Here is a 17,293-nt window from a genome sequence, read left to right on the forward strand (position 1 = left end):
CTGTGGGGTCCCAGCTGCCTCTTCTGCTGCTGAGGAGTCCAACTCCGACCTCCGCCTCTTGGACCTCCCCTTGCCAGCTGCGGCCTGGGACGCGGCACCAGACTCCTCACTCCCAGACGAGATCACAACTTGGGAGGGGATCTGGCCCTTGCGTCTCCGGCTGGTGGTGCGACCCCTGCCGCTGTGCTCCACAGCACCTGCTCCGTCCTCTTCATCAGTTGACGGTGCAGACAGGGAGAAAGAAAACACAGGCATCAGGGCACTGTAAAATGGACTCATACACACATGACAGTTATACATGAGTGGCATAGGTAAACCTCAGACATGGCATCACAATCCCCAACACACATGTCATTTCAACTTGCACACATGAGCCATACCACAGCCATGATGCAACAGCCAGCACCATCCATTCACATACAACAGCATGTGCAGCCAAAGGTCATCCACACATCACATGCAACATAGGGAGTACACTACACATGCACACACAACACCAAACCTGCATGCATGTGTACACCTCCGCCAACTGTCGCAGTGTCTCCATCGACATCCATGTCACACCTGACAATCATTCCTCCACATCCTGTGCCATGCAAGCCCACACACACAAGCACCATCCATGTGTCACACATGAGACCCCTCGCATGTGTCACCCTCACAGCCCTGTACACCCCCCCTACTTGGCCACATAAAAATACATGTTCAACCTGCACACTCCTGGCACACCACCACACGCACAACTTACTATCAGTATGCATGTACACTTACCGCTCGACTCCAGACGGGTCTGCTTCTCAAGGACATGGATGTGGAGCGCAGGGGATATGCGTTCCAGGACCCTCATCTGATCTTCCGACAAGTGGCCCCGCCCGCCCCTTAGCATCTGCTGCCATCATGAGGCGCCGGGCCTTGTTGAGGGTGCTGGACCTGAAGTCCTCCCAGCGCTTCCTGACACATTAGTAGTCGCGGACTGCCACCTCCTCCGCGTTGATGGCAGTCACGACGTCCATCGGCGCGCAACCTTCCGAAGAGGGCATCATACTGCCCCACGACATGCTCCACCAGGACAACAACTTCCCTGGCACTGAAGCTGGTGCCCCTCTGCCTCCTTGGCCGGGGGTTGCCACTGGTGCCAGATGTCTTAGTGCCCGACATGGCAACCCCAGAGGCAGGAGTGGGTGGGCAACTGGGTCCTGGTGCTGGGCTGTGGGGTGACAGTCGGGAGCCTTTGGTTCCAGCAGGGGTGGTCACAGCAACAGCACCCCTGGCTGATGTGCAGGCAGCAAATGGCAGGGCACGTGGCCAGCAGGCAGTCAGGCAGCAGCAGATGGCAGGTGGGAGCGTGCTCAGGGCTCTGGGGGGCAGTAATTTGGCCTCCTGGGCAGGAGCGTGGTCTTCCGTGTGCTTACGCGTGGACAGCCTGATAGGGAGTGATTTTGCACGTGAAAATCCCACACGTCTGTGTGTGAATCGAAGAAAGGCCCTTAGCGCGTAAACCCATCAACAGCATATGCGCGTCCATGAAGTCACGTGCACGTGCAGGAAAATGTTGCGTGACACGTCCGAGTGTCAAAGCGTGTGATTGGAGAAAATAGACCTACACGCAGAAGTCACAAAGCGTGTAAATGGTTAAAATGGACCTACACGCAGAAGTGACAAAGCGTGTGATTGGTGAATATGGATCTACACGCAGAAGTGACAAAGCGTGCGATTGGTGAAAATGGGCCTAGCACGTACACGCCGCGTAAGTGACGCTGTACGTGTGGGCCTGTATATAAGGTACGTGTAGAACACCATTTCCTTGTACGTGCTTTTCGTGGAGAGCGAGTGGGTGAATTCTGTACTTCTTGTCGTTTCACACGCGATTTACTTCACGGCGTTTCCAGTTCGTACTCCCTGTTACCTCTGACAGCTTTTTCTCTTTTTTCTCTCGTACTGGTTTACCTGGGCCTGTTCCCTCAAACAGTGTCCCCTTCTACTGTTGTCCTGTCTCCTCAGACAGTGTACATATCTTCTTTTGGCGGGGGTGTTGCCAACCAAACGCGCTCATTTTTCACGCTCTTTTACCTGGCAGACGGTGAGTCACGCACGTATCTAACTTCTGTGCTTGCCCCGTGTGTAGCCTACCCCTTCAGAGGTCATGCTAGGCTGCGTGTGACACGCATACGTTCATTCTTGTGTTACTGGGTGCCACAGCGTAGTGCAGGTTTTTCTTTCTGCACACGTGGTCTAGGAGGGGTTGCGTGCACGTCATCTCCCTTTTTTGGGCCTCCTGTGCATTGCGTGACCCGTCATCTTTCCCCAGGGGTTACAATCAGCCTTGCTAGAGCACTAGGGTACAATTACCATCTGGTACCCAACCCCTTTGACCCCCAATTGCCCAGGACTATAGTCTACAGCCACTCCCATACGCACATTAATATCAGTGCCATGGCTGGGAGGCGAGGATTCCGTAAGGGTGGCAAAGGTGGAAGAGCCACAAGTGGTGGCCGTGGTGGATCCGGTAGGGGACGTGGTCGTAACTTGCAGGGTGAGCCTGTCCCCCCATGTGCGGAGGACCAGTCAAGGGCACCCATTATCCCCCCCCTGCCCCCCCCTCCCGTTGAGGCTGATGTGGCTGACACCATCCATGCTCAGCCCTTGTTGGACCAGCCCATTGTGGCACCACACCTGGCTGACTCCATGGCTGACTTCCAGGTTAGCAGGGCTACCACACGTGCGCTGGTGCACTTTGATGCCATCATGCCACGTGGATCTGGGGCAGCAAGGTCATCTGCTGCCCCAAGTAGGCAGGGCGGAGAGGCTGCAGGGGCAGCTGCGGCTCCATCCACCCCAGCTCTCACACACCCAGCCAGGACAGTGTCCGTCCTAGTCCATTCTGCTGACATTCCCCATGACACCATTACACTTGAGCCAATGCCTGCACCAACTCCCATGCTGAGTGTGCAATCCCACACACCTGATACAGAGCCCACCAGGGCTCCTGCCCCTAGTGTCCAGAGCGGCGCAGGACACTCAGGATCACCACCACCTTCCAAGCGGAAGAGGAAGAGTGCTCGTCCGGCACAGGCTGATGCCCTAGACACGGCTACACAATCCGGTCCGTCGAGGAAGCCCAGCTTCACGGATGACGAACTGAATGCACTTGTCGAGTATGTGTTCCGACATGATAACGAGATGGTCATTGTTGCAGGATCAAAGACCACACCTGCACAACGCCAGGCACACTGGCAGACCGTTGCGGACATCGTAAGTGCCCTTGGAATCGTGAGGCGCACAGCCAATGATTGCTACAAGCGCTGGAATGACCTAAAGCGCAGGGCAAAGAAGAAGCTGGCCTCAAGTCATGCCGCAACTCTAGTGACTGGAGGTGGGTCTCCAGTAGAAGACATGGAACTCACTCCACATGAGTCAGTCGCTGGGACCTACGTCACGGAGGAACAGATCCAAGGCGTGGGAGATCTGCCTGATTACGAGGCATTGTCCGGTGAGTGCACATGCATGTGTGTGTCATCCATGTGCATGTTGTGTGTGTGTGAGGGCATCTGTTTGTGTGCCAGGTGAGAGTGTGTGCGCCTGAGTCGAATCTGTCAGCCATGTGCTTCATGCAATACATCCTGCACAGCTGCAATTGGCCATTGCAGTATCCCTTCTGCCAACAGTAGACATCTAGCACAACAGCACCCCAGTTGCCCTTGAAGTGTCACCTTGCCACAACATTGTTGCTTATTTTCCTATGTTCAATCAGACAGATTGTATGCATTCCACCACTTATACTAGGCATTCCTCAGTCCTCTAGTCACATGTCTGGCATGGCCATGGTAAAGTGGAGTGACTTTGTTACCTGGATATCATATGTTCACACATGTCTTGTGCAATTGGACCATATTGGACTGGCAGCTCCAGGTGATAAAGCAGACCTGTTTCAATTAGAAAAGCTATTGCATGTGGGAACTGGACAGAATGAATAAGTGCTGCCCTCCTCTCCATCTACACTCAATAGCAATGGCACATGCCATCTCTGTGATGGCATTTGTGTGTCACCTGGCAATCACAGGGCAATGTGTTATGCCACTGCCAGGCAGCATGCAGAAAATGTGTTCATCTTCCATCTTTGTGTAATGAGTGTGTGCCATTTGCCTGCCCTTCATACGCAGTGAGGGTGCATGCATGGGAGGGTCTTAGTCATGTGGGACATGTGTCAATCAAGTACTGGTTCTCTTGCTTCTCAGCCCTCATTGTGTGCCATGGTGCTAATGCGGGTTTCCATTTCTTTGTTATTATGTCATTGCAGGGGAAGACGCACCTGATACTGCTGGGGTTGTGGAGATGGTGCAGAGCCAGGAGGGGTCCGAGGGCCGACCAACCACCAGTGAGGGACGTGGTGTGCTGGTGGGTGAAAACCCACAAGTGCTACAGGTTGTGCTCTCAAGGGGTGTCTCTGGCTGCACCTCCCCCGAGCTGTACTCAGCTGTTGACTCGGATGATGAGACCTACGTGCCATCGCAGGTGAGTGTTCCAGGGAGGGAATCTGTTCTGTCCCACCCACCTGCACCAGGGTCAGAACCCTCAATGGGGATGTCAGTGTTGGCAGCTAGGCCTTTGGTGGTTACGGATGCAGGGTCACACTCCGCGACATCTGATCCTGTTCCTGGGCCAGCAGATCAGAGGGGGAATGCAGTCCTGCAGCCTCAGGCAGTGCCGGCACAGCAACGCGCAGTCCACCTTGCCCCAGACAGGTGTGGTGCCCGCCGACGTGGTGGCCGTACGCCACCTGGCAATACCGCATGGGAGCAATCCATTTACGGTATGGCTACCCAACAGGCAGCATCATCTGAGATGATGGCTCAGGCCATGGATAGGGTGGCCACTTCCATTGTCCCCCCTGAAAGGCTGATGGAGCGACTAGAGCAGGCAACCGACTCCATCTGCCAGTCACACAGGGAGGACATGTTGGCGTCCAACAGGGACAGGCGGGCGGCACTGGCGACTCTGCAGGAGGCCATCTCCATAGAGTCCCAGGGCCACAGGGAAGCCCTGAGGCAGGAGCTACATCAACTCAGGACGACTCTAGTTGAGCTTGAGGCTTCAACACACCAAAGGACAGAACAGCAGCTGGAGCGTCTCACCCGTACGCTCTCAGCTGAGATGCAAGCAACGAGGGCGGAGGTCCGGGCATCCCGTGAGTTGTTGCATGGGGACCTCCGCACCCTCATCCTCCAGAACCAGACCTACCACACCCGCATGCTTGCAGCCATGGAGGAACAGAGTAGGGCCTTGCGTGGGCTGCCTCCCATAGTGCAACCACCTCCGGATGCAGCTGCACAGGGTGATAATAGCGACAGCAGTGATACTCCCACAATAGGGTAGCCGTGTGGGCCATGAGCCCATGGAGGTGTTTTTTTTCCCCAGGATCCACAAAGGTGGTTTCTGGTGTGCACCCTGACCTCGGACCTCCTGGGTGGCCTCCCCAACCCCCCGGGCCCTTTAATGGCCATTTTTGATTTTTTTAAATTTTTTTTTTAATTTTTATTTTTATTTTTATTTTTATATTTTTCCCAATTTTTTGGGACAATTTGTTGGCTTCCGTGGTTCCTGTGGGCATACGCTGCATTGTGGCTGGGCACATGCAGGCTTGTCATGTATTAGGTTCAGATGCCTGGGTTTGAGTCACACACACCCCTCCTGCTTCCCGTTTCCATGGGCTTGCAAAGGGTGTGCCCAAGTGACATTGAAGTACATGGTGAAATTGGACTCCCACTACATGTGTGGGTAGTCTAGTCAATACTGTGTATACATTCCTAGTTCATATTGCTGTTGTGTTGTACACTGCATGTTGCATTGATGTGTAACTCATCATCTGTGTCTGCCTCCCAATTTGCAGGTCCCTTCCTCATGTCTACACAAGGCCCTCTAGTCTGGAGATGGGGTCCTTGTTGGCAGCAGTGCACCTACAACTCTACATGGCACCAACACTGTTCAGTTGGAAGTGGTGGGAGTGCAGGCATATCCAGGTGGTGAGACAACTGATTTATCACATTACTGAAGTCATGTTAATGGTAGTACCTGCTCAAGTTTGTTGTTGGTCCTGCATTACAGTGAGCATTTCAGGTGTAGGAAGTTTCAATTGGGGACACTGTACATTGCAACACTTGTCATGTTGTGGGGATTACGTTGTTTACCTGCACATAGCATGACATGGCACGGTGTGTTGTGTGGCGGTGCTGGGGATGGGTTGGGTGACATGGCACTGTCCTCTTGTTGCATTTAGCAAGTGGGTATTCATTTTGGCTGCTTGAATGTGTTTCTTCACAAAACTGCATTGGTGTTGTGTGTGGGTAGGGATGCACACATTGTAACACTTCCAGGTGAACAATCTCAGGCTGATATGCTTTTCACGGTTGAATCTCCAGACATTCAGGATCAGTGTCAGGTTGAGTCATCATTGACTGTCAGATGGAATGTGCCAGGCCAGTGTGCACTCCACAGGGGAGTGAATACTATGTGAAGTAATTAGCCACTAGCTGTGTACGGGCTGCCTCCCCCCGTGCCCTTTCCCCTCCCATGCGCAGCGGCTGTGCATGTGGTTGGGGATGTGGGGCCACCACCATGTCCACGGCCAGGCCCCGGCGTGTTGCAACGTTGTGCAGGACACATGCTGCCACTATGATCCTGCACACTACTGGGGGAGCGTATAACAGCTGCCCGCCAGAACGGTCAAGGGAGCGAAAGCGTGACTTTAGCACTCCGAATGTGCGCTCCACTATGCCCCGGGTTGTAATGTGGGCTGTGTTATATCTTACCTGGGGTGGCGTGGTGGGGTTCCGAATTGGCGTCATCATGTGGGGGCTGAGAGGGTGTCATGTTTTGTTCGGCAGATCCGTTTCCCGGGAGGCACTTCAACATGGCCGCCATGGCTGGCGATTATAGCACACGCAACAGTCTAGATGTTCTTTCCCAGAACACATTGCAGCGCTCTGATGTCACATCCTCCCAAGCAGCTTATCAACAGGATCCTCCAGGAGTCCAGTGCGTTGCTACTCTCTTAGGAGTATACAAGCGCTTCGTGAGTTAGTTTGTTAGTTTACCTCTGTGTGTCCTTAATCCTTTTCCCTGACTTCGGTTGACACTCTCTCATCTCGTTACTTTTCCCTTTTACTCTTTACTTTCAGACCGCTACAAAAACACGGGAAAATACTCGTCAGACTTTGGACGACTTTAACCACGCCCCTTTGGAGCGCGGTTCCAGCTCAGTTTCTCTTCGGTTCAGGAATACAGATCCTCGCCCTCCACGAGGTATTCCATACATCTTTTATTCTTTCTTCTTTCATTAACAGTCTAGGGAATCTAGCTATCGTTTTATTTGTTTTCTTCACGTTGTCATTCTAGCACGGATACCTACCTCAACATCCAAGGGTCACTGCCGTAACTCTTTGAGCAGTCTCCAGGAGACTACCTTTGTTTACGAACGGGTAGGCTTTATATTTTTATGGTTGTTTCTACTATTGGTAGTGATCGTCAGCTATTTCTCTCTCTCTCACCGTCCTTTTCTATTCTGCTATTTTCCTTAGCCCAGCCATTCAATACTTCTAGGGACTCCAGGCTATCTCGTCCTTCCTCCACATCGAACTCTCCCTTTCTACTAATTGGGGGTAAGAATTTGAACTAAAGTTTCTAAGGGGATCTGACTTCTGCTAGACAAAGGAAATTATATTCTAATCTACTTTATATTCTTCATTAGAACTTAATATCAATCGCTAAGGAGCTCCCAAACTCTGAAGGTGAATCTTCAGCCTGCGTTGGAACATCCCGGAGATACAACGCTCTCAAGCAGCTCTCCACAGGGTTTTTTCCCCCGTGAGGGTTTCCCTGGGCACCTCTCGGGGATCAAGCCTTTGAGCAGGACTCCGGAGGGGTTTTCAGGGGAATTCCTAATATCTTCAGGGAGAGTCAGCGAGATCCATTACAGGTACCCATCGGGCCATAGGACATTTCCCTTCGTTCATTCTGCCCAGGTGGGTGATTTTCTGTTTTTCCTTCTCTATTTACCTGGAGCAATTGATATGTATATCTAACATTGTATATTTGCTGACAGTTAGCAACGCCCGAAAAGAAAGTAGTCAGATTCTTTGACTAGCTCCAAGTGATTAGAGTCGGATTCAGAGAAATCCCTTATAATGGATCCTCAACAGCAGCAGATCCAGCAGCTTATTGCTGCGGTACAGTCTTTAACGACTGAGGTACAACAACTTAAGCAGGAGAATAATTCCCTCCGACAGCACCAACAACAGGCAGCTCAACAGGCTTTAGCCTCTCGCGTACCTCATTGTTCAGAGGTTCCGCCTGGACCACTACCAGGCGGTCAGTTCGATGGGAACCCTCATAAGGTCAAAGAATTCCTAGATTCTTGTTCCGTACAATTTACGTTCAAGGGGGCATTTTTTCATACCGATCGAGACCGTGTGGGTTACATGGTCTCACAAATGACAGGACCAGCCTTAGCCTGGGCAACCCCTTTGATTACTAGTAATAATCCCATTCTGGACTCTCATACTGCCTTTTGTAACAGTATTCGCACCATTTTCAGCCGACAGGAAATCCGGGTGGCCTCTCAAGAACATCTCCTTGATTTCAAACAAGGAAACCTTGATATACTAACCTATATTACTAAATTTAAGCAGATGGCAAGTGAGACCACCTGGTCCGACGATGACCAGGTTACGATCTTTAGGAGAGGGTTATCGGAAGAACTTAAAGACGAAGTGTCCAGAGTACCGCGATTCACCGATCTAACAGAATTCATCGCCCTAGTTTTACAGCTAGATTACCGTATGAAGGAGAGACTGTTAGAAAGGAGAAAAGGCCGGATTCCTCGATTCACATCTAACTTTCCCCACTCGCCCCGGACTCAGGTTACAGAAGAACCTATGCAGTTAGGATCAACAGCAAGAGGGCCTTTAACGCCAGAAGAACGGAATCGCAGAAAGACCTTAGGCTTGTGTATGTATTGTGGCGCCAATACTCATACGGTACAAGACTGCCCGATTACACCCCCTAGGCGCTCGGGAAACGCCAGCGCCCGGTCGTAAGAGGAACCACGAACCGGGATTCCACTCTTCAGCCAGGTTCCTCACAGTCCTTTCATTCTTCTATGTGTACTAGCCATCCTGATACCAACATGGTAGTGTTAAGGATTTCATTTTCCTTTGAAGATAGAATCTTACGGGATATCCCAGCACTTATCGATAGCAGAGCTGCAGGGAACTTCATTGATGACCACTGGGCTGCTTCACATGGCATCCCACGCTCCTCAAAGGCAGAATCAATACCAGTGGAAAGCGTTGACGGAAGTCCACTGGTTTCAGGACCTATCAAAGATCAGACCAGCCCTCTGTTGATGTCCATTGCATCTCATCGGGAGAACCTTACCTTGGATATCATCCGAGCAGCTCATCATCCCATCATCTTGGGTATACCCTGGCTCAAAAAGCATAATCCATTCATAAACTGGACCGCGGGCTCTTTTTTCTTAGGGTCTGAATATTGTCTGACACACTGCATAAAGGATCAACAAAAGGTACTCGTAGACTCAATGTCCACTCTCCAGGATTCACCAAGGGTTACGACCCTAAACCAGATTGCCGGTCTTCCAGAAGCATACCAACAATACCGAGAGGTATTCGCTGCTACTGAATACAATCAATTACCTCCTCACAGAAGAGATGATTGTACCATTGAGCTGATTCCAAATCAACCTTTACCGTTTGGTCGGATGTACATCCTATCTAATAACGAAAAAGAGGTTTTACGAGACTACCTTAGAACCAATTTAATGAATGGATTGATCACAGAGTCAACCTCACCAGCAGCCGCTTCCCTATTCTTTATTGCAAAGAAAAACACTACTGAACTCCGTCCTTGCATAGACTTTCGGGGACTGAATAAGATCACAGTCCCCGATAAGTATCCGATGCCCTTGATTCATGACATCTTAGAGGCTGTTAAAGGGGCCACCATCTACTCAAAATTAGACTTAAAAGGAGCTTACCATCTTATCCGAATAAAATCAGGGGATGAATGGAAAACGGCATTTCGAACCCCTTTTGGCCACTTCCAATATAGAGTGATGCCTTTTGGCCTTTCTAATGCTCCTGCTATCTTCCAACGATTTATGGACCATCTGTTCGCCGACCTCCTCCTTCACAATGTCATTGTTTATTTAGATGACATTTTAGTCTACTCCAACACAGCACAGGAACATGAGAAACATGTAGAAGAGGTTCTACGACGACTCCAGATGAATCATTTATACTGTAAACTGGAAAAGTGCTCTTTCCATCAGCCCCAGGTTTCTTATTTGGGGTATGTTCTATCCGCCAAAGGAATAGCTATGGACCCAGAGAAGGTGTCTGCCGTTCAGGACTGGCCTACACCTGCCTCCTGTAAAGACATTCAACGTTTTGTGGGGTTTTCGAACTTCTACCGACGATTTATACCCGAATTCTCCAGACTTACACAGCCTTTGACAAATCTTCTGAAGAAAGGGGTTCCTTTTCTTTGGACAGAAACAACGGATAAAGCCTTCAAGAGGCTTAAGGATCTTTTTACCTCAGCTCCAGTGTTGCTAACCCCTGATCAGAACCGTCGGTTCATTGTGGAAACTGACGCCTCTCAATACGCTCTAGGGGCGGTCTTGCTTCAAATAGACCACTCAGATCTTGAACGACCTGTAGCGTATCTGTCTAAAACCCTTGCTCCGGCGGAGCTAAACTATACGGTACTGGAGAAAGAATTATTGGCTATCAAACGAGCATTCGAAGAATGGCGCCATCTACTATTGGGAGCCAAATTTCCAGTGGAAGTCCGGACAGATCATCATAACCTCCGGATCCTACAATATGCCCAAACATGTAACAGCCGTCAAGCCAGATGGGCACATTTCTTTTCTCCTTTTCGAATCATATTCACATTTATTCCAGGAAAGGAAAATCTCAAGGCTGATGCTCTATCCCGTAAGGAACAGCTCCCGAACAACCCTTTTAGGTCTGAACCCATCTTCCCTTTTATGGCTCTGGAACTGCATACTGTACCTGATTTCCTCTCACGTCTGAAATCACAATCCTGTCCTATTGTCAAAAAAGAACTACCACGGTCTACACAACTGGCGTTAACCTTGGAAGACGGTTGCTATTTCTTTGGGCACAGGGCGTATATTCCGACACGAACACTTCAGGAAGAAGTTCTCAATATGTGCCACAGTTCAAAATCAGCTGGACATAGGGGCTTTTTCTCCACCCAAGAATTGGTTTCTCGTTTCTTTTGGTGGCCATCATTAAGAAAGGACATAAAGGAATATGTTAAATCCTGTCCCATATGTCTCCAAACTAAAACGTCTCGACAAGCTCCTCTAGGATTCTTGGTCAAGATGCCCTTGCCCTCACGACCGTGGCAAATAATTTCCACAGATTTCATAGTGGATCTACCACCATCACGAGGATGCTCAGCCATAATGGTTACTATAGATACTTTTACTAAGTTGGCACACTTCATTCCACTTGCTGGAGTGCCGTCTGCTGCCTTGATGGCTCGCCTCTTCATCAACCATATTTTCATCTTACATGGCTTACCAGAGACAATCATTTCGGACAGAGGTTCACAATATACCTCCCAGTATTGGAAACTTGTCTGCCGTCATCTTGGAATCTCACGGGCCCTCAGTTCAGGCTATCACCCCCAATCCAACGGCCAGACAGAAAGACTCAACCAAACCTTGGAAGGATACCTCAGGAGCTATGTCTCCGCGGCTCAGGATGATTGGAAGGATCTATTACCTCTAGCGGAGTTCGCTTATAACAATTCTTTTCACTCGGCAATCGGTACTTCTCCTTTCCATTGTTCCTATGGGTTCAACCCATCGTCATTTCCTACCTTGAAGAAGTCTGAGTCCAAATTTCCTGATGTAGATTTCCTGATGGATCAAATCCGGCAGGGTCATCGCACAGCTATCACTGCGCTTCGACAATCCCAGGAAAGAACAAAGCATTTTGCGGACCGTCACCGGTCCCCAACCCCGTTAATCAAACCAGGAGACTGGGTTTGGCTGTCATCACGTTTTCTCCCTCGACATCTAGTCCCGTCCAAACTTTCTCCCCGATATTTTGGACCATTTCAGGTGATCGCCACAATAGGATCAGTTTCCTTCAAACTCCGTCTACCGAGCACATGGGCTCGCATCCATCCGGTGTTTCATGTTTCACAATTAAAACCAGACAATCGGAGTTCCTTTCACCCTAAAACCTCTACCCGTCCTCCACCAGTTATGGCTGCTTCCGGACCTGAATTCGAGATCAAAGAGATATGTGATTCACGGTTTCACCGGGGTCACTTACAATATCTAATTGACTGGAAAGGCTACACACCCGCCGATAGGAGTTGGGAACCTAAATCAGCTGTACATGCGCCCAAACTAGTAAAAAAGTTTCATCTATTGCATCCTGACAAACCAGGAGGGAGCGGTCCTAAGAAGGGGCATACTGTCATGTTTTGTTCGGCAGATCCGTTTCCCGGGAGGCACTTCAACATGGCCGCCATGGCTGGCGATTATAGCACACGCAACAGTCTAGATGTTCTTTCCCAGAACACATTGCAGCGCTCTGATGTCACATCCTCCCAAGCAGCTTATCAACAGGATCCTCCAGGAGTCCAGTGCGTTGCTACTCTCTTAGGAGTATACAAGCGCTTCGTGAGTTAGTTTGTTAGTTTACCTCTGTGTGTCCTTAATCCTTATCCCTGACTTCGGTTGACACTCTCTCATCTCGTTACTTTTCCCTTTTACTCTTTACTTTCAGACCGCTACAAAAACACGGGAAAATACTCGTCAGACTTTGGACGACTTTAACCACGCCCCTTTGGAGAGCGGTTCCAGCTCAGTTTCTCTTCGGTTCAGGAATACAGATCCTCGCCCTCCACGAGGTATTCCATACATCTTTTATTCTTTCTTCTTTCATTAACAGTCTAGGGAATCTAGCTATCGTTTTATTTGTTTTCTTCACGTTGTCATTCTAGCACGGATACCTACCTCAACATCCAAGGGTCACTGCCGTAACTCTTTGAGCAGTCTCCAGGAGACTACCTTTGTTTACGAACGGGTAGGCTTTATATTTTTATGGTTGTTTCTACTATTGGTAGTGATCGTCAGCTATTTCTCTCTCTCTCACCGTCCTTTTCTATTCTGCTATTTTCCTTAGCCCAGCCATTCAATACTTCTAGGGACTCCAGGCTATCTCGTCCTTCCTCCACATCGAACTCTCCCTTTCTACTAATTGGGGGTAAGAATTTGAACTAAAGTTTCTAAGGGGATCTGACTTCTGCTAGACAAAGGAAATTATATTCTAATCTACTTTATATTCTTCATTAGAACTTAATATCAATCGCTAAGGAGCTCCCAAACTCTGAAGGTGAATCTTCAGCCTGCGTTGGAACATCCCGGAGATACAACGCTCTCAAGCAGCTCTCCACAGGGTTTTTTCCCCCGTGAGGGTTTCCCTGGGCACCTCTCGGGGATCAAGCCTTTGAGCAGGACTCCGGAGGGGTTTTCAGGGGAATTCCTAATATCTTCAGGGAGAGTCAGCGAGATCCATTACAGGTACCCATCGGGCCATAGGACATTTCCCTTCGTTCATTCTGCCCAGGTGGGTGATTTTCTGTTTTTCCTTCTCTATTTACCTGGAGCAATTGATATGTATATCTAACATTGTATATTTGCTGACAGAGGGTTGGCACTGTCCCCTGTGGAGGTGGTGATTGGTATCATTGGTGGGGTTGTGACATTGCTCAGTATCCAACATGCATGCATGTGCAGTGGCATACATACTCACCAAGCAGCCATGTATCGCCATGCCGCCCAGCATCTATGTCCCGGCATAGGGTGGACATTCGGTAAATGAAGCTGTCGTGGGTGGACCCGGGATAGTTGGCATATACTGAGGTGATGATTCCCTTGGCATTACATACTACCTGCACGTTGATGGAATGCCAGTGCTTGCGGTTCCTATAGATGTGCTCAGATGCCCTGGGGGGACGTAGAGCCACATGGGTGCAGTCGATGGCACCTAGCACTTTGGGGAATTGTGCCACACCGTAAAAATCCTGGGCCGCAGCATGCCTTTCTGCAGGTGTTCTGGGCAGGTATATGTGCCTGCGGACTGATGGGCGTGCAGTGATGATGTCCAAGACCTGGTGTAGGCAGCGTGACTGGGTGGCCTGTGACACCCCACCCACTATGGCACTTGTCCGCTGAAATGATCCAGTGGCTAAGAAGTGCAGTACATTGAGGACCTTCTCCAGGGGGCTGAGTGCTTGGGAGCACAGGGTGGGTGATGTGAGGTCATCCTCCCACTCACTCACCAGGTCCAGTATTATGTGTGGTGGAAACCTGTACCTTCCATACACCTGGTCATCAGGCATCCCGAACAGGCTGGTTCTGGGTGTGAATATTCTGGCCCTGACTCTCCTCCTCCTCCTCCTTTGGTAGCCCACTGCCACTGCTGCTAGGAACGGTATGTTCATCCTGGCATCTGGCTTGTCATTTGATAAGTGCGCAAATTAATGCTTTGCGCGTGTACTAGGCGAGCGTGTGACCCGCGCACCCCTGGAATCTAGTTCCCAGTCCAATAGCGTGTGGAAATTCCCACGCACCACGGGATACAGGTGCGCTGACGTACTTGCGTGTGTAAGTGCCCGCGCACCCCTGAAATACACGTACATAGGCCAATCGCGTGTAAGCGCACTTTTGTCCAATTACACGCGATGACACTCGGACGTGCAGTATTTTCACGTGTGCTCCGTCATCACGTGCTGAGTGGGGAACACCCGTGCGGGTCACGTCACAGACGCGCTTACGCGCTGAGGGACTCTGGTCCAATAGAATCGCGTATGCGTGCTGACGCGCTTACGCGCGAAGGGCCTTTCCTCGGATTTCACGCTGACGTGCAGGATTTTCACGTGCCAAATCACTCCGTATCAAGCTGGCCACCCGAAAACACACGGAAGACCACGCTCCTGCCCAGAAGGCCGAGTTACTGCCCCCCAGTGCCCCGAGCAGCCTCCCACGTGCCATCTGCTGCTGCCTGCCTGCCTGCCTGCCTGCTGCCACCGTGCCCTGCCATTTGGTGCCTGCACATCAGCCATCTGCAGGGGTCCAGTTGCTGTGTCCACCCCTGCTGGAACTGAAGACTCCCAACTGGGATTACATCGCTCCACAGCCCAGCCCCAGGACCCAGTTGCCCACCCACACCTGCCTCTGGGGTTGCCATGTCGGGTACTTCCACATCTGGCACCAGTGGCAACCCCAGGCCAGAGGGGCAGAGGGGCACCAGCTTCACTGCCACCGAAGTTGGTGTCCTGGTGGAGCATGTCCTGGGGCAGTATGATGCCCTCTTTGGATCGTCCCGCGCCAGCAAGGAAGGACGGGAGAGGATCTGGGCCGACTGTGTGGTTGCCATCAACGCGGAGGGGGTGGCAACCCGCAACGTCCAGAAGATCAAGAAGCGCTGGGAGGACTTGAGGTCCAGGACCCTTGTGAAGGCCCGGCGCCTCGTGGAGGGGGGCCGGGGCCACATGAGTTCCATCCAGAAGAGGGTCCTGGAACGCGTACGCCCAGCGCTCCACGCCCAGATCCTTGAGAGGGAGGCCAGTCTGGAGTTGAGCGGTAAGTGTCCAAGCATTACTGTGTGAGACAGGGCATGTTGCGGTGTGCTGGTTCTATGATACTTGCCTGTATGTGTGCCATAGGCCATGTATGCATGTATGTGTGCAGGGACATCATGGTAATGCATGTGCGACCAGTGATGTGTGACCCACGTGGTTGTTGCATGTGTCCAAATGCGGCATGGGGAGCCCTATGCAGATTTTGAACATGAGAGCATGCCAGTCTCTGAACCTGGACATGGGTGGGGGTGAGGGATGGGTGCTGATGCCAGGTACATATATGGTAGCCATGTCTGTGTGCCTGACCTGCGTGTCTGTGACTTGTGCATGCCATGGATGCATGACACATGTGTGTGACAATGCACAGATTCAGTGAAGCAGCCAACTTACCCTTGTTTTGGCTGTGTTTGGTGTGTTTGGGGCCAGATGGATGTGACTGAGGTGAAGTGTGTGCATGTGATATGCATGAGCCATGATGCATGTGAGTTGCATATCATTGAATGTTTCAAGAGTCCATTGGACATGCATGGAAATATCCATGGCATGCAGCATGCCTGTTACTGTGTGTGTTTTGCCTGGACTGACCCATGTGTTGTGGAGGGACATGATGGAAGTGTACTTTGACAGTGGTGCTCATCTGCTATTGCTTCCTGTCTAGGGGACCATTGTGCAGTACCCTGATGCTTGTGTTCTTTGTCTCCCTCTACGCAGCGGCTAGTGAAGAAGAGGGCGGAGACGGCGCTGTGGAGCAAGGCGGCGGGGATGCACCCACGGCTGCAGCGGAAGGGGTGGGTGAGCCCCCACAGGGGCCTGCTACGGCGGGAGACGGTGAGGAGCCATCCAGGTTGGTGGTTTGCACAGAGGAGGAGGAGGCCGCCACTGGGGCACACATGGGGCCTGGTGGGGGCATCCCTGCTGGTGCAAGTGGTGCAGTCCAGGGCCAGGGGCAGGAGGCAACACAGGTCACCGTGGAGGGGCCTGTGCATGTCGCTGTCCCTGACCCTGTGAGTGCACCACCATGCACCAGCAGGGATGCCCCGTCCCAGGCCCGTCCGCAGGTAGTGGGGATGTCCATGTCACCTGACTCCCCTCCACCTGCGGACGTGGGAACCCCTGGCCGTGTGGAGAAGGTCCTGATTGGGGTCGCGATGCGCACGGCTGTGATTCGTGATGCCGTGCGTGCTTCCCGGGAGGAGCACGCACGTCATCACGAAGTGCACCGTGCCGACGTGGCCCAATTGGGATCGGCCATGTTCGGGGGTTTCCTGCATGTGTTGGCCAATGTGGCGGCCCTCTCCTCCTCTGTGCAGGCTATCCACCAGTCGTTCTCCTTGCCGTCTTCCGGGCCAGATGCCACCAGGGCCCCCTGTGGACCTGCCCCGACCAATGCAGCCAGCTCGGTGGGGATCCCATCCCTGCCACAGTTGGGAGTCGGAGGTCCAGCAGGGGTGGACAACACTGCAACTGGACCCCAGCAGATGGAAGATGTGACAGCATCATCAGGCAGGGCACGTGCACGACGGCGTCGGTGGTTTCCATCAGCCTGGATGCCGTCGTGCTGGCAGAGGCAGTGGCGTCGGAG

The sequence above is a fragment of the Ambystoma mexicanum genome, chromosome 9 (assembly GCF_040938575.1).
Source record: "Ambystoma mexicanum isolate Mex_15411 chromosome 9, UKY_AmexF1_1, whole genome shotgun sequence".
Lineage (NCBI taxonomy): Eukaryota > Metazoa > Chordata > Amphibia > Caudata > Ambystomatidae > Ambystoma > Ambystoma mexicanum.